Raw genomic sequence first — 18,441 nt, 5'->3', positions numbered from 1 at the left:
TGCCTTTCTAAATGTGCAAGCTACCATTTCCATAGCTACCCTAAGGGATGCAGGCTTCTAAAATGAGATGTCCCTCACCTCTTTAGTCCAGAGGATGCTGCATCCGTGTTTCCAAGAAAGAATTTTAAATTTTGATTTATCTGACCACAGAACTGTTTTCCACTTTGCCTCAGTCCATTTTAAATGCGCTTTGGCCTAGGGATGACGGTAGTATTTCTTGACCATGTTCACATATGGCTTCTGCTTTGCATTCTCAAGCTTTAACCTGCATTTGTGAATGGCACAGCAAACTGTGCAGTGAATTCCAAGACAAAATCTTGCCTTTTCATGCTTTTTTAATGCAGTGCTTCCTGAGGGCCCAAAGATCACAGGTATCCAATACTGATTTTTAAGGACAGCGATTTCTCCATAGTCCCCAAATCTTTCTAATTATATTATTTACTGTAGATGATGAGATATTAAACAGTTTTTGCAATTTTACATCGAGAACAATTTCATTATTTTGAAATTTTCACAATTTATAGATGCAGTTCTGCCCATCTTTACGTTTGCCTCTCTAAGATGTTCTTTTCATACCAAATGATGTTACCATCCTGTTACCAATAAACTGAATTAGCTGCTAAATTTCCTCTGTTTATTTTTACTATTGCTTACTTTTCCAGCCATTTATTGCCCCCCAATTTTTTTAGAAATGTGTTGCTGTGATCAATTCCAAATAAGCTATTTTTTAAATGGTACATTTTCTCAGTTTAAACATTTGATCATATCAAATGTTTAAAAAGTGGGGTTGTTTTGGGCTGAATGCAATTTAACTGTGACATTGATTTGACTTAGATAGTAATTAAATGGAGCGAATACCATTATTATCCTTCTCTGACCTTCAGTGATGATTATGTGTGCTTTTGTCAGCAGTTACACAAAACATTGATTAGTAACTAGACAAACAGAGTGGAAACAAATGGACTGACACAGGCTATGTTATCTCATTGGATGGTCTAAGCAGCTATGTGATTTCTATTGGAGAAATAATTAGAGACAAACAGCAATACCAGACAACCCTTGATGATTTGCCAAACAAAGATTAACACTAAAGTGAGAGTCGATTGATTTCCAGTAATATATATAAATACAGTAAGAGTACAGTACCCTGCAAAGTTTAAGACCATCTTTTACTTTTATACTTTGTGGGGGTTTTTTTAAACAGTTGATTCAATTAACTGTGTAAATAAAGGAATTAAGCGTGTGTGAGAAAGTTAAGTGGTTTACAGTGATTGGATAGAGTAAGTGTACACATGTGTATGGCAGAGAGAATAAAATACAGTTACTGTAAGTAGTTTAAGATGATGGGATTATCTGTGTGAATTTATCCGCATGCATGAATGTGTGTATGTGCATGTGTCTGTGTCTGTAGGTGTGTGTGTGTAAACATCCATGCTTCCAACATCGTATCTACAATGTAGTTTCACAACATGAAGAACTTTCACTTTACACCCACCATCACCTGAAATTAGCCTGATGCAATAGGATGTGATTCATATAGGCACATAAAGTGAAGTTCACCAGAGGCCATTAGCTGGAAGGTGGTGTTTAAACTGAACACAGATCCTACAGTTTTTTAGCCTCATTAAGCACTAAATTTGCTGTCACAGACAGATTTCTACCAGCACACTGCCTTAAGAAATCTTTGATGATGATGTTTTGCGGTTTAAAATTTGTTAATCTTAAAACCTTGAATTACTATTTTGGTAAACAGAAACATTCCACTCAGAGGATGGATAGGAAATCATCAGTCAACTACTAGGTGATCAAATTCATTAAAAAGTGTTGACTTAAAGAGGAGCTGTGTGCTGTTTGGATGCTTTTTGTGTTTTAAAGAATGAGGCTTGTTTGACTTCATTTCTAGTCATTTCCCAGCACAGCAACAAGGAACCAGGTGAGACAAAAAAAGATGAAACTCCGGCTTTTTTATGAAAACAGAATACCTAAACCACAAAGCTTGGAAGAACAATTCCAAATAGGATTTGATTCCCAAACGCTTCTGTGGAAACATTAATAAGCAAAGAGAGATGCAAATGAACATTAAAAAGGTGTATCATATGCAACCTCAAATCAGAATATGCAGCCTGTTAAAGACTAAGTTCCTGTGTCTAATATTTCCTTTAGGTTAGTAGAGCTTATGAGTATTTTATTTTCCTTTTCTATACACTCCTGATGGAAGAAAAAGCCATTAAAAAGCTAAAAAAAGTGCCCACTTGTGCAAAATTAATAATCAAGTCTAAACACTAATAAAATACTATACTGTGTTAAAAAAAAGTGAAAATAAAATACAGTTACCCAAATTTTTGGTCATAACACACAACTAAAAACTATAAAAATACAGGCAATTGTCAGCACTACCCTTTAGCTCCCTAGTAGCGACACCTATAGTATCAATTTCAAAATCCTACCTTGTCTTGTCCTCAAGTTATCACATTCACAAGGTTTTCAGAAAACATACTCTGAACTCATCTAAGATTTTTAGTAGATGCACCCATGGTATCAATTTGAAGCTCCCACTTCTCCTCCTACGTCTCCTCACATTCATAAACTTGGGTGTCCACGTCGCCCGCCGGCCCTGACAACAATACCCCATTAGCCTTTTACGCCTGAGGGGTAATAAAAAACAAAACTTTAAAAAAATCTTACTATAAATCCATCAACTATTGTTTTATTATGTACTTAACACATTAACAGTACTTTTAGCAATGACACTGTGGGTGCTGATGTGGCTGGCTGGTCACAGACCCTGAGATGGCATTCAGCAGAAGGGATTTACATTTCAAATCTGTTCTTGGTATTCTGAGAATGTAGTGATGAGGAGGGAGAGAGGGCAAGTGTGTGTGTTAACACATGGTTTAAAGGTAACAATCCTATTAGCAACCTCCTTGCTGTGCACTTAAGTTTACCAGCTGATGTCTCATGATCCTTGGGTAAAGACTGCACTTGTATCTTTACTTAGTTTGTAAGAGCTGCAGGCTTGATCTGATTTGTAAACAGTCCGTGTCTGCATTAACTAGTAGTAACTAGTCCTATAACTTGGCATAACTACTACTATAACTTGACCACTAGTGAAATCTGTTTTGTACAGTTCACTCCATTACTCTGGTTCTAAAGTCTGTACATAATAACAACAAACCAGTGTTTGCTCTGACTGAATACATTTTCTCTGAATAGTTTGTGATGCCACACTGCAAATGGTAAAGTAACACTGGTGCTTTTTCATGTTTTGTGGTGCGACATGTTTACAAGTAGACCCTTTTAAATTTTATTACCACTGACACATTAAAAGTGTTGGATTGTAATGGTGGTTATTTTATTCACTTGTCAAAGGTTGTATTAACTGCATGATAGGCTTTGTGTAGATAAAGTGTTGTAGCATGTACAGAACTACTCAAGATTAAAAGAACTACTCACAGCTATCATTTGAAGTAAATCATTTTTAAATACAAAGTCTGCTAGTCTGTTGCACCACATGACAGAAAAAATGTACCTCAAACGCAAAAATGCGATTCCCAAGTACCATGTTTTCATAGAATATGGACGTATCCCATTTCTAGGGATACATTTCCTGTGCTTGCATATAAAAGATCTTTAAATATTAAACATAACTAAATATTTATAAGTCTGCTATGTACATCGGTTGTTTAGGTCTTGTTTTTTTGTGTAACTATTTTGCTGATTGATATAGTTCTGTAAGGTTTTTTTTAAACTGCACAGCCAATGATAGCACTTTAAACTTCTGCAAGCTTTCAAAGAATCTGAGGCAACAGATAGAAAGGAAAACCTTTTTACTGGTTACGCAGCTACAAACACTGCAATACTGCTAGACTTAAAAGTCAGTGAAAAATTACTGTGTATGAGGTTGTGATGGGGTGAGGTTGTGGCTCAGCTGCAGCGGGAAAGGTGGAGTGAAGGTTTCATGGGGCAGTGGCAGGGAGATGCCGGCTGGCACAGCTGGTGAATATTTTCTAATTCTACCTCTCTTATTTATGCACTACTGTGTGTGGGGACCAAGGAAGACCAGGATGGTGAACAGCTGGCAACACTGCTGGAGTTATGCTGGATAACATCTGAAAAGTCACATTGTACAGTAAGAAAAGTAATAAAAGAAACATGCAACACAGAACAAGACGTGTGAGTGGGTGCTGGGACACTCCTGTGGCCTGAACGTGCAAGTTTGTTTTTTTAACACTGTTGTTTTACCAATTACTGTAAATTACCCCACAAAGGGCTTTCTAAGAACTTTTAGAATTCCTAGTTTCTACATTAAAAAATGGAGGATTCTTCAAAGATGTTTAAGGAATTATGAAAGACTTCATACGTGTCTTTTAAAACCAGGAACAAATGGGAATTTAACATTCATGCCCAATGCGCAGGAGCCGCATGGTGTGTGGTAACTCATACATTCATTATTAAAAACAAAAACAAAAAAAGCTTAAAAATTGTATCCTAAAACAATATATAAGATGCAAGCGGGGGGGTTTAGCTTTATCTTGTAATATAGGAAAAAAAGAAGTTCATAAAAAAGTGGTGTCAGGAGGGTGTGGTGGAGGTTTTATGTTTCTCTGTAGAAGTGTAGTGTTCAGATACCAATGCCACTGTTAGCTTTGGGTTTTAATGCTCTGAGTGACTATCTCTGGGCACCTCTGTTTAACAGTTAATTGGTTACACAACCAGAGGCCAGCCTGTAACTTTTTCACCTCTCACCACAGATTGAAAGGCTACATCCCAGCTTATACTTAAGCCCTATGTGTTCTTAGAAGACAAAGTCTTGTTGTGCTCCAATGGGCACAGTGTATCCTGCTAAAAAAGAACAGCGTTAGAGATGTTTTTTAAATTGATTTTTTATTTCTTTCTGCTTTTTTCCCTGATTGAAATCTATTATTATGCATATTTTTATGTTGGAAATGTGCATGAATATTTCAGTTCACTGCTATCAATTGTTATTACTATGATTATCATTATTATTATTGTTACTAGTATTATTATTATTATTATTATCATTAGTATATTCAGGTTATTCAAATTTAAAACTACCACTTATAGTGAAGTCCTGTAGACACTTCCACATAAGAAGTTGGGCAAAACAATGTCAACATTGCATTAAGTCAAAACTTAGTAAGTTGCACCCGTAAGTAGGGTTGTCATGATACTAAAATTACAAACATAATACTGACACCAAGGAAAATACCTGTTACCCAATGCCATTTTTGATGCCACAGGGAAAAAAATTACAAACAATAAAGAGGCATTAAAAAAAGAAAAGAAAAACACCAGAACAATACAAAAAATAATATCAATTTATATCATATAGTTAAAAACTAATAGGACAAATATTTTAAGTTTCTTTTAGGTAGCGAAAAAATAAAGAAATCACACCATGCAGTTATTGGTTTCTTTGTAACAACAATGATTTAAGACCTTTGAGGTAGAGCAGTGCTTCTGGTGATTTGGCTCCATGTTTTCACTGCTGATCAAACAGAGTCTGTAGTGCACGTTTGCACTGTTTCTGTCTAGTTGCTGCTAAATTTTTCTCACTTTAATTTGTCTATCAGACAACTGATTATAGTTGTCTGACAGATGGCACTGTTGGTACTTTTACAAATTAATATTAATTCAATACTATTTTTTTGCATCCGAGTATCAATTTTTTTGACAAATCTAGTTGCAGGACAAGTTTAAAAAAAAAAAAAAAGTATACTATAAAACAAACAAAGCAGCAGAGCTGTCAAATTTTCAGATTCAGCTCTACAATAAGAAACATTTGAAAAGATCATTTTAGGCTCCAGACAATTAGTTACAGACATTTCCTTCTATTTTCTCAGTTTCATATACTGAACAGATAAAAAGGTAATCATAAAAGCACATTAATCAATAATCCTTAACGCCAGTCATGTTCAAATAAAACTGAAAAAAAAAACAAAAAAAAAAACAACTCAACGAACACACGTGTTTCTTTGTAAACTACTGGTGCAACTTTCTTGCACAACCAACCAGCTTCCGCTAGGACATACCAAAGCCACATGATATCTGAGAGAGAATCTCCTGTTTCAATCTTTACTTCCTTTTCTGAGCAGGTAAAACTGTCTTTCCATCTACTCTATCCTTCGCAGCGCTCCGACTGCGGTCGTCTCTTAGCAACGCCACCGGGCAAATCAATGAAGGGGAAAAGAGAGAGCCATAGAGATGAATGAGGGGTTGAGAGGACAGAAGGGGAGGTGGAGAAGTGTGGACAAGGGCAAAAGGGGGTGTCAAGTGCATAAAGAAAAGGAGAAGAGGAGGTGGAGAGGACATGTAGGGAAGGAGGAGATGTAGGTGGACTGGAGGAAAATAAAGGGAAGGGAAAGAGAAAGAGAAAGGGAAGATAGGATGAGGGGATGAAGACAGAGGAAAAGCTGCTTAAATGTCAAGCTGTACTGAAAGTCACTCTATTAAATGTCATTGTGTATCATAAAGTAGAGCAAATGTTGAACAATACCGACATGCGTTGCCTACACCCTGAGTGTATTTCTTGGAAAATTCAGAGTGCAGTTTTTTGGGTTTTTTTTTTTTAAAAAGGTTGCCTGCCCTGAGTATTTCCTGAATATGATCTTCATGATATAATGTAGCATATCTGACTGCAACTTTTCTCCTGGTATTGTAATAAAGTTCAACTAAAAGGAAATCAAAGCTTGAGTCAGCCAAAGTGTACGCCTATTGTTTTACTCAACTGATTCCCATCAGGCCGGTAAAAAACAAACAAACAAAAAAAAAAAAAACAATAACAAAAGATGAACCACTGTCAGGCAGGTCAGCAGCTACAATGAATCTCCTGCCGGGCAAAGAGAGATGCAAATAGCCGATGGCCTCCGACATCAGCAGCTGACACTGGATGGGAATGATGCCACAGCAAAATGAATGTTTAATCAATCTGTGATCATGTAGCTGAATGCAAATGGTGTTGTCCGAGGCTCACCTTGTTGTGCCAGTTGTTTATCTTGGTGAAATCAACAACCGGTCCTTTTCAGGCTTTTTCGCTGCTCCTGCTTTCCGTTATTTCTCGTCGCTCGTAGCATGCAGTCACGTTGTCTGAATCTAAATGTGTCCGTCCCTCACACACTCTCTGGCTAAAAGCCCAAACAAGCAACTGAATTAAATAGAAAAGGCTGAAACAAAGAAAAAAAGAAAGAAAAAGAAAAAAAGATTAGCGGTTTAAGCTTAGCTTTGCAGAAGCAACCAGATGTTGACACAGTCTTTGGTTTGGGTGGCTAATACCTGCTAACCAGCTCGATGAATAAAAATGAGTGATGACACGGTGTCCACTACGAAGAACAGACGGCGAACCGCTCTCCAGGACGGCCCTCAACGACGGAGGCAGGAGGAGCAGGAGGCGGTGTCGGGTTCTGTCTTCCTGGGAGGGACGGTCCCGTAGACCCCGGCGGCAACCGCTGTTACGCTAACCAGCATAAATCTACAACTTCCTGTCCCAGCTTTTCACAATTAAACACTGTGCGTTGGATTTTAAAGGATTATTTTGGGGATTAGCACACATTACGGGGACTAGCTGACTTTAAGTAAAACATAAATGAAAACAAATTAAATTAAAGGTAGTGAAACGTTTCTTTTAGGTTTAAAACTAGATACAGGGTTTAGTGAGTTCCCAGGGAAGCAAAATATTTAAAAGCTGTATTATTTTTCATGAACTGAACTTTTTTTTATTTTGTTTGCTTTTTATCTATTTTATTTTGACTCATAAATTAAGATCATGAATATGAAAGCTTGTTTCCGCCATTGATAAAAACCTTTTTTAAAATACATTATTTTTTTGTACTTATAACTCAAAATTTCATGTTATTATCTCAAAAATTGGGCTTTTCTCCATTTCAGTTTCAGTTAGACAAAACTTTGGATGGATGGTTAAGAAAAGAAGAAGCTGTTTTTATTTGCTTTTACTTTTTCAGAAACAAGTTTGCAAAATAACTGCATCTTTATGTCCTGATATTCTTTTTGTCTTACTATCTCATATACCATTTCTTATTTTATTTGTATTGAATTTACTATTTTTACCATTAAGACCACCCCACCTACTAATTCCCATTTATCCCCTTGAAGAGAGATTCCCGGTTTCTACGCACAAGGGATGTGAAGCTCATCTTATCAAGGGCCAAATATAACTCGATTGCATCTCAAGTGTTCCAGACAAGTAAATAAAAACAGCTCTGCGTCACGTGAACCATAAGATTTTTTTTAAACTACTGTTCCTAAGTGAAAAACAATGTTGCCACACAACAGAAAGTATTATTTCTACAAAATGGAAGAACAGCCCAAATAGTCTTTCTAAAAAGACTTCCCAGATTTTCAGACTCCTGTGTAGCAGGCCTATATGAATGCTTGCATCAGCAAACCTGGGTTTGCAGCGTAGATTTATTAATTACTTCACTGCAGTTGTCACATGCTAAGCCATCCAATGAGACAAATTAGACCCTTTAGTGGGTCGCGTCTGTCCCCTGGGCCCTATGTTTGACACCCCTGTTACCCTACCTCCCATAAATCATGTTGTTCTATACGTAGCTTATATACGCTGCGCTTTCCATGCCCAGTGAAGATTCTTTTATAAATGACACCTTATTTCAGGGGTGTCAAACTCAAATACACAGTGGGCCAAAATTCAAAACTGGAACAAAGTCGCGGGCTAACGTTAATATTTATTGAAATATATTTATTCCTCCAGATATAAGAATGAATCTTTTCTTATGGACTCAAACACATTTTGCTGAAAAACTGAATATGGAACAAGCAAAGCTTAATACTAAACAATATATATATTAGCTGTATAATACCAGTAGGCCAGCTCTAATAGTAATTTGGTATGGCTTCGCAGGCCAAATGTAATTAGGCGGGCCAGAGTTTGACACCTATGCCTTATTTCTTTTAGGTCCCTCCTGAGAACAGTCAACAACAAAAAAAAAAGTTAGGTCCCAGGGATAAAAATGTTGTGTATCAAAGGGAAACCTAATGGACAGATAATATAGGTAGACATTTTCTCTGTTTTTATTGATAGTAGCAGCATAGGATTTCATTGTAACATTGAAATGTTTACTTTAAAGTTTGAAGGTAGCTCAATCAAATTTAAGATGTCGTCTTCATAAAAAAATAATAATATGTTTTACTATTTTTTCTGCTTTTTGTAAAATAGTACATTTGGAAATTCGTGCAATTCGTGCATTTCCAAATGTACTATTTGATTGGTCTGATATATTTGTTAAGCAGTATATAACAAAGATGTGATTGTTCGGTGTTATTGCATCCCCAGAAACCCTGCAACCAGGGCTGGAAAAAAGGCGGGCTTTGGTCCACTGTCTTCCATATTAAGGATTTTTGAAACAGTATATATTTATAAAACACAATGACACCCTCTTCCTTATTCTAGCGGGTCAGATTGAGTCTGACACTTCTACAATAAAGGAGTGCAATTTTTTTTCCTTTTTTTTAATGTGATGCCTGAACAGTGGTGGTTTTAAGTGATGTATCAACTCAAGCATGCATCCATAGTCTATGTTATATAAGTACGATGATCGGTGGCGACGGTTGGCGCTGCTTTGGAAACAGAAACTGTTGGTTTGAAAGCCTTTAGTGTCTCCTTGTGGCGGGACTCTTATACTGCACTGTAAGATGTCGAGCAGTGTCAGCCATATGCTAGAAAGTGATACATTAAAATTTCTGCGGTCACCATGAAGAGCTTACTTCCTTTCTTGCTCAGTGTGTAAAATGTGGTATTTAATGGATTGAAAAGAAAAAAGATGGCACCCTTGTAGTTCACACAAGTGGTGATGAGTTTTAATTTGTAAGGTCTGAATTTTGAGCCATCATAAATATTAAAACAGGAAAGTATACTATTTAACATATGTTAAGTCAAAGCTAATATAGCTACTTATAATTTGAAGAGGTACCTACACCAATGAGTAGACTTCCCAGAATGCGAACAGCACTTTTTGTGTGGTTTGAGAAAACAGTCAAGTTGTTAAGAACTATGACTGAGAAGAATCTGCCTGTGTACAGCAGCAGGCTGCCTTCCTAGAATTTGGATATCCCCCGTGCGCTCGTCTCTGCATTATGTGCATTACCTCTCTTGGAAAATTAAAACCACAGCAGCTTTTTATAGTTTTTTTCATTCACTGTCAGCTTACACCAAAAGTCTACTCTGAAGATTATTCAAAACATGCAACACAGTCACCAATCCCAGCAAATTCACCCCTAAGTCAGACTGTACAATACAGAAAATAAAAGAGCTACATCTCAGACTCCACAGGCTTCAATTAGCATGTTAAATGTGAAAGTTCAGTTAGAAAAAGACTGAACAAAAACAGCCTGAGTTGAGCAATTAACTAAAGTGACAAACATTGCTCTAAATAATACTCCCCTAATCCAAGTAGTCACCCAAACCTGGATGTGGATTTAGAGGCCTGAGGGCCATCTCACACATTTATACAGAATAAAACAGGTTTTTGTGCTTGTGTCGTGGAGGATGTCAAAATAACATATACAAGTACCCAGTAAAGATCAGTGCAGAATGAATGATACTGATGGGGACTATGAGGGTTTGTAGTTAAATTCCTGCTCTTACAGGATCAGTGAGTGTCTGTTTAAAGATTATTAACATACTTTTACATCACTATGGAACACCAGCACTTCTGCAGAGGACAGAACCCCCTGCTTTAATCTACCATGATGCTCTGTGTTATGTTGTCATGGCAATAAAAAGTCAAATAAATACAAATATACAAAAATGCACATTTAAAGGAGGACAAGAAGACAAGCAACTGGAAGAGCTTTTGAAGCAGGAAAACTTTTGTGGATTTCTCTGAATTTAACTGGAAATTTTGCTAATATGAGTCAGGGAGGAAACAAGGAGGGAGCTGGTTGGATTATATCTGAGGACAGGACGCATGAAGGAGAAGCATGAGGAGAGAGAAAACAGCAGAGCGATGGTGCAGAGCTAACCGTGGATCAAGTCGAAGAAGCAAGCATCAAAACTGTGAGTAAACATAACACACAAAGAGTTAAAAATTACTGTGCTGATTAAGGAAACATTAAATTTGGTTAGTTTGGGGTCTGGAGCTTCAGGTTTGTGGGTTCAGTTGGTCTCAAAATTGAGGAAAGACAAAAAATGTTTCTTTTGAAAGGTTGTTGGAGGATTCTTACTGTAAGAAATATCTGGGTGCATCTGCTTTTATTTTAAAAAAAAAGAGGTGAATTTTATTTAGTCACATTAGAAAGGGAAAATTGGAGGATCAGGACAATAATGTGGTCAAATTTACTGTTTCCTTAATCAGAACAATAATTTTGATCTGAACTAGAAATTTGGAAAGGGGTCATTTTTTTTTCTTCTCTACTGATCACTGTGTTGAATGTTTAGTTACTTGTCAGTCTACATTAATGTTAATGGTACTTTTGAAAAATGCAGTTCAATCATAATTTTGTAGAAAAAGGCTCTGCAACTGTGAAAAAAAAATAGGTATCCACAAAATCACTGTAGATGAGAGTAGCTAAGCCCTGGTTAACTGCAATTATATCACAGGAGATGAAAAATATTGGAATGATTGAAAGAAACAAAGATTGCTTTAGGGTTTGAATATTTGACTTTCTTATTGAAAGAGATGAAAACTAATTCATGTGTGACAATGAGAAAAAACTGAAAGCTTTAAAATATCTGGAGGTCCAACTGTGCAAACTTGTTTTAATGACATTAGAAAGAAAAGAGTGGGTTGTTTAAAAAGGTAATATATAAAATTGATTTTTATATTACTTGAAAAAATTGATGTTGGTTAGCGCTGCTGTATTTGGAAAAATGCTGGGTGACTAGTAACCTGAGATTTAATGTGATAAACTGAGGGTAGGTAATATATTCTACGCAGTAGCTTTTATTCTTGTAACTGGGCATACATAGACCAGTTAATATTTTCCCATACATCAATCATAATTTGTGATCAATGCGAGTTTTAAGCAATAATATTTATTGGCAGTCCCAACAAATTTACAAAATATAAAAAAGAATCTTGGTTTTTTAAGAAAAAAGACGTTTCTAACTGACTTCAAACTAGAATAGATTGATTAGCACACAATAAAGTGACTTGTTAGGGAGAGTTTGCCATCAACTCGATTTTTGATTATGTACACAGCTAAAAAAAAAATGAGCGTTTTGTTGACACTGATGACAAAATCCTGATCAGATACAGACAGACACATGCATACAACACACACTACTGCTCAAAAGTTTGTGGTCAGTTCAAACAGTCGTCTTTTAATTAATAATTTACATTTACTTTAACGTAATATTACAAAAAGTTTACCAGTAATGTTTTCACAGATGTGTGTTTAATGAATCATTTCTGTTAAATCACCCATGATGCATTTGGAAATGTCTGCACACTTATACATGGGCCCATTTTTAGTAACAATCACTCCTGTATGGACCGATCACATGGTTATAAAGCAGGTGAAAATTGACTTCAAACTTTTGAGCTGTAGTGTAGATTGCAATGATAGTGTATAGTTATCTATTACAGAAGAATATATAGAAGTATGAGGACAGGGAGACACTGTGAAAAAGTTATGAGCTGTCTTGCTGCAGAGAAAGTGGAGTCTGTCATCCTTGAAAAGCTCCCAAGATAGGCAGCTGGCAGGATTGAATGATGCTCTGCCTCTGTGGTCAAGTACAGACATAGGCCTTAAGCAACCATGAGCCACTGATAAGCGTGACAGATTAGGAAACATGCATAAAGTGCATTAGTTAGACTCCTATGAGCCACTAATAGGAGAAAATGAGCACGCAATAAAGTGGACTTGTTAGGGAGAGATTGCCATCAGAGTTAAAACACTCCAACTCAATTTTGATGATAGACACAGCTAAAAAAATGAGCGTTTTGTTGACACTGATGACAAAATCCTGATCAGATACAGACAGACACATGCATACAACACACACTACTGCTCAAAGGTTTGTGGTCAGATTGAAACATTCTTATCTTAATTTTAAATTTACATTTGCTTTAACGTAATATTACACAAAGTTTACCAGTAATGTTTTCACAGATGTTTGTTTAATGAATCATTCATTTGTTAAATCACCCATGATGCATTAGGAAATGTCTGCAGTGTTATACATGGGCCCATTTTTAGTAACAATCACTCCTGTATGGACCGATCACATGGTTATAAAGCAGGTGAAAATTGACTTCAAACTTTTGAGCTGTAGTGTAGATTGATTGCAATGATAGTGTATAGTTATCTATTACAGAAGAATATATAGAAGTATGAGGACAGGGAGACACTGTTAAAAAGTTATGAGCTGTCTTGCTGCAGAGAAAGTGGAGTCTGTCATCCTTGAAAAGCTCCCAAGATAGGCAGCTGGCAGGACTGAATGATGCTCTGCCTCTGTGGTCAAGTACAGACATAGGCCTTAAGCAACCATGAGCCACTGATAAGCGTGACAGATTAGGAAACATGCATAAAGTGCATTAGTTAGACTCCTATGAGCCTCTAATAGGAGAAAAAGAGCACGCAATAAAGTGGACTTGTTAGGGAGAGATTGCCATCAGACTTAAAACACTCCAACTCAATTTTGATGATAGACACAGCTAAAAAAATGAGCGTTTTGTTGACACTGATGACAAAATCCTGATCAGATACAGACAGACACATGCATACAACACACACTACTGCTCAAAAGTTTGTGGTCAGATTGAAACAGTCGTCTTTTAATTCATAATTTACATTTGCTTTAACGTAATATTGCAAAAAGCTTATCAGAAATGTTTTCACAGATGTGTGTTTAATGAATCATTTATGTTAAATCACCCATGATGCATTAGGATATGTCTACACACTCATATATGGGCCCATTTCTAGTAAAAATCGCTCTTGTATGGACCAATCACATGGTTATAAACACGGTACAAATTTGACTTAATCAAAACAAAAACAGTAAATTGGATGATCCATCACAAATCTCTAAAATTTACTGTTTTTAATCCACACAATGATTTTGGTTTGTGCTGATATCTTTGGAAAAAGGTTTCTTGACTGACAAGTTGGGATCTAACATCACAAACTGATATCTGGTACCACAATGTACCAAATGAAAATGGGCCTCTGTAGATGTCATGGTTCCCTTGCCCGTTTTTGCTGGCCTGCTTCTTTCTCTCTCTCCTCTTTCGGTGTGTGCCTGTGTTGTTGTCCGTGTGTTTGTCTTTTTTAGGGGATGCTCCTCCACCTTCCTGTCCTTCAGTCACTTGTCAACAATCAGCTGATTACTCGCCTGTCCCTCACGAGGTCTTCATGCTGGCTTCTAAACAACCAGATCATTGCATTACCAAGGTAACGTATCATGCCACAGTCATGTCACATTTTCCATCAGTTCTTGCCTTTACTCACTCTCTGTTTCTGTGCAGACGTTTCAGCGCTACGGATCTCCACAACCTTCTGTGACAGTGTCTGAGTGTGCCTTCAGACAACCTTCACTACCTCTGCCCCGTCTCCTGGAGCCCACAGTGTTTATCCTGTATTCATAACTATCTGCAAATAAACCTGTAAAACTTTAACACAGTGTCTCATCATCATTCTGTTGTTTTCATAACAATACACTTATGTAGATATTCCACTAAATCTCATTTGTGATTTATGATAAATGTTACCATTAATTATTTATATATCTTTACACTTCTGAATAATTTAGTAAAACATCAAAAAGATTTTTACTGTTGTCAGAAAATAAGACATTTCTAATTCTCTACAAACTTTTGAGCTGTAGTCTAGATTGCAATAATAGTGTATGGTTATTGTTTATAGCAGATGAAATAGAAGTATCAGGACAGGGTGTGAATAAAAGTTATGAGTTGTGTTGCTGCAGAGAAAGTTGTTCACTCTGGTGAGGTCTAATGTGTCTAATGGGAGGCTGAGCCTTCAGCTTTCCTGTCACTGTCCTGTGTAAACAGAAACGCTCTCGTCTTTTAACATTAAACTCATAACTTTCCTTTTTGATCAATCTTATAGCTACAGCTAGATCAGCTGACCCTGTCCCATCCTTTAGTTATGCTGTTATAGGCCACAACTGTATGGTTTAAAAATAAACACTCATAAAAAATCATTGTTTCATTGTCTGGTTTATTCTTTTTCCATTTATCGATTATCCAAGTCCTTTAATGTGTTTCCAATGTAATTTAGAGAAACAGAGAAACATATGTCAATACTAAGCTGTTAAGAGGCTACTTACAATAATCTGAAACCTGTATACAGGCTGTGATCAGCTGATCTGTTGCTATTGTTGACCTGAGGTTTACTGCTTTCTGTGGATTTACACAACTGAATCCAACAAGATGTACACAGATGTTTCACAGATGTTTCCATCCCATACACCAAGGCTATCCAACTAAAAAGGGACACCTGCATTCATTCCAGCCCACTTTAATCTGCGAGTGTAAGCAATATAAATGATACCATTGGACCTAAACTAATCAGTCTGTTTCTAAAATCTCAGAAGTAGACAGTGGAGATATTTGCTTACTCAAGTAAAGCACAGATACCTGAAAATTCTTCTTGAGTACAGTAACAAAGTATTTGTAATTTGTTACTTCCCAACCCATTGTCTCAAAAGTACCATTTAACAATATAAACCTCTAGGCTACACTCCCACACAACAACAAAAATCAGTATCCTAATGAGGTCACACGTGTAATGTTTATCTTTAGGTACACAAAGCAAGGGTGATCCCCAGCACAAAGACACTTTAAAGTGATTGGCACAGTGATTTTACTTCAGAAACATGAAGAGGTAGAAAGGAAGCAGCAGTTTTCCACTTTACTACTCTCTCTTGTCCTTTTGTGCAATAAAAAAAGTAATTTCAATATCCAGGCTGTATACTGCGCTACCATTTTCCTCCCCTGGTGCATGACCTGAAATCAGCTGGTTGTAGCTGAAATGCAAGTGGAACCGATAAGCAGGTGTCTTTATTAAATGTTTTTGTTACTACAAAGTCAAAATTTTATGATGGTTTCAGTATTTTAATCATTGCAAGCCCTGCATGTTTTCTGGAAGAAGAAATGATGATATCATTAATTAGATTATACGACATCCGAATCAGATTTTAGAGGAAGAGTTCACACCAAAACAAAATGTTTGCACTTTCCTATGTCCTATAATGTTATGGCTTCATTCTAAGACATCTGCTAAGGAAATGCCAGCCTTCTCTCCAATAAAACTGAAAAAAAAGATTAAAATGTTAGTTTCTTCATGGCTCATAAAGCAGCAAAAATCAAAAAATTGAAAAACATCTGGAAAAACTGAGAAGCAATATCTATTTGCAGAAATGATAAACTGGTGACTTAACACTTAAGGGCTGGGGGTTGGGTGGGGTGCTCCATAACTGTTTTTGTCATGTAATTGGATTGCACTTTGTCAGGCCTCTACCCTAAGACCTGACCAACTTGGGTGTCCCACCTGAAGGCTAAGCTTCCGCTGATCTAGCTTTTAGGGTCACTGAGGCACGCAAACCCCCTGACCACGTTAAGGTGGTAATCTCTCAGGGGGAAAACAGAAAAACAAAACAACAAAAAATAAAATAAAATATTGCTAATCAGATTCTAACAACTAAAAACATGACATTTACCTTAACCGGATGGCCTATATCAGGGGTGCCCAATCCTAGTCCTCGAGAGCTACTGTCCTGCAGCTTTTAGATTCATCCTTGTTCCAACACACCTGAATCAAATGAATGTCTTGTTATCAGGCCTTTGCCAAACTTGATGACATGCTGAAGAGGTCATCAAACCATTTGATTCAGCTGTGTTGGAGTAGGGATGCATCTAAAAGCTGCAGGACAGTAGCTCTCGAGGACTAGGATTGGGCACCCCTGGCCTATATAATAAATATATTCGAACCCAACAATAGTACGTCACACTACTGCCAATATCAACAAAACCAAAAAGGGTAAGCCAAGACATAAAAATAGACAATTCACAAAGTCTTGAAAAATAAAACTGAAAAATAGAAATAAAGAATAAAAATCCTCAATCCACTCTATAACAACAGTCTCCTGCTTCTCTTTCCAAAAATTCTTACAGATTCATCCATATCCAAGTTATATGTTATGGACTTCTCATGGGCCAAATTTCTCTTTCCTTTATGTAACAAAAGTAAATAAGCTTTACTAAAATCGCTGTAATTACATCAGTATATGAAACGAGGTAACTGTTGAGTGCAGAGTTAAAAGCTGGTCTGACAGACACAGGTGCGTCTGTGCAGCAGACTATGGAACGCCAGGACTGCCATAATGAATAATGAAATACACCATTAAATAATTAATTAAATGTGGCAATAATTAATTAAAATTGGAAATAATTAATTAAATAAATATTTACGACATATTTAATTAATTAATTATTGACACATTTAATTAATTATTTAAAGGTGTATTTAATTAATTCATTATGGCAGTCCTGGCGTTCCATAGCAGACAGGCTCACAGTGGGATTGAGAAATAAACACTTCTCTACCAGACTGAAACTGTGAGAAGAACAATGGCCTAGTCCCCCACTGACTGTACAAATATAAACTTATTTTTTAGTTGTTAATTATCGAGTTCTTGTGCATAAAAACATGTGGAAGTCTGTGAAAGTGCACCTTGTGTAGGAGTCGCAAGGAAAACCTGTACTAGAGAATGAGCTAAAGCAGCTCAACTTAGTTTCAGTGTTTAAACTGTCATTTATATTTTTTCAAAGCAAAGCCCAATGCTGTCGCCACTGAGTGAGCATCAGCGCCCTCTGCAGTTTGTGTGTAGAAGTCAAAAAAGCTTACAGCACCTGGTATTCCCAGGCGGTCTCCCATCCAAGTACTGACCAGGCCCGACCCTGCTTAGCTTCCGAGATCAGACGAGATCGGGCGTGTTCAGGGTGGTATGGCCGTAAGCGAGAGAACTAGCACATAAAAGGCCTTTTATAGGTGGCAAGTGTCACCCAGTTTAATATACATTATTGCGTTTTACAGCGAAAACATGCAAACCTTCGTTATTAACTGCAGCTTCAACATTGAGGTACAAAAATGCTTTTCCCGCAGTAACATCTCAATAATAACACTTGTTAGTTTATTACAGCACCGTGTTAAAGTGACAGAGAGCACACGGTGTGTTAGGACGATTTGTAACGTCAACTAATGCCTTCTTATGAAGGTACGTCTGTGTATATCAGTGATCATTATATAACTAACCTAACAAACTCCTTTTGCTTTGTTTGCTTTTCCCATCATCTCTGCCTACCTTGGTGCTGCTGGACCCCGCATTTCTCTGACGTCCCTCCCATGGGCCACCCCATTTTAAAAATCTTGCAAAATTTTTCTTAACAGCTTTGTAATTAAGTTAAATGTAACTTAATA

General features: G+C 36.8%; 2 long non-coding RNA genes and 1 other non-coding gene across 6 annotated transcripts; all 3 read right to left on the bottom strand.

Annotated features, from left to right (window-relative positions):
- Window positions 1-4,151: 4,151 nt before the first annotated feature.
- On the bottom strand, window positions 4,152-7,528 carry LOC116315839. Its single transcript, XR_004199123.2, has 3 exons — window positions 7,294-7,528; window positions 6,995-7,184; window positions 4,152-6,906 (listed from the first exon to the last, which is right to left on the bottom strand). It is a non-coding gene; the product is annotated as an uncharacterized LOC116315839 (long non-coding RNA).
- A 6,705-nt stretch (window positions 7,529-14,233) lies between these two features.
- On the bottom strand, window positions 14,234-18,345 carry LOC120440914. Of its 4 annotated transcripts, none has more exons than XR_005613621.1 (3): window positions 18,326-18,345; window positions 14,452-14,592; window positions 14,234-14,365 (listed from the first exon to the last, which is right to left on the bottom strand). It is a non-coding gene; the product is annotated as an uncharacterized LOC120440914 (long non-coding RNA). The 4 variants fall into 4 exon arrangements; XR_005613618.1 differs by lacking the exon at window positions 18,326-18,345 and adding an exon at window positions 16,682-16,797; XR_005613619.1 differs by lacking the exon at window positions 18,326-18,345 and adding an exon at window positions 16,682-16,766 and having other exon boundaries at window positions 14,452-14,612.
- Window positions 17,862-17,980, bottom strand: LOC116315860. The gene has a single exon (XR_004199125.1). It is a non-coding gene; the product is annotated as a 5S ribosomal RNA (ribosomal RNA).
- Window positions 18,346-18,441: the final 96 nt, after the last annotated feature.

Source organism: Oreochromis aureus, linkage group 7 (genome assembly GCF_013358895.1).
Source record: "Oreochromis aureus strain Israel breed Guangdong linkage group 7, ZZ_aureus, whole genome shotgun sequence".
Taxonomy (NCBI): Eukaryota; Metazoa; Chordata; class Actinopteri; order Cichliformes; family Cichlidae; genus Oreochromis; species Oreochromis aureus.
Note: the sequence above shows the minus strand (reverse complement) of the source record. Positions and strands in the feature narration are given on the sequence as shown.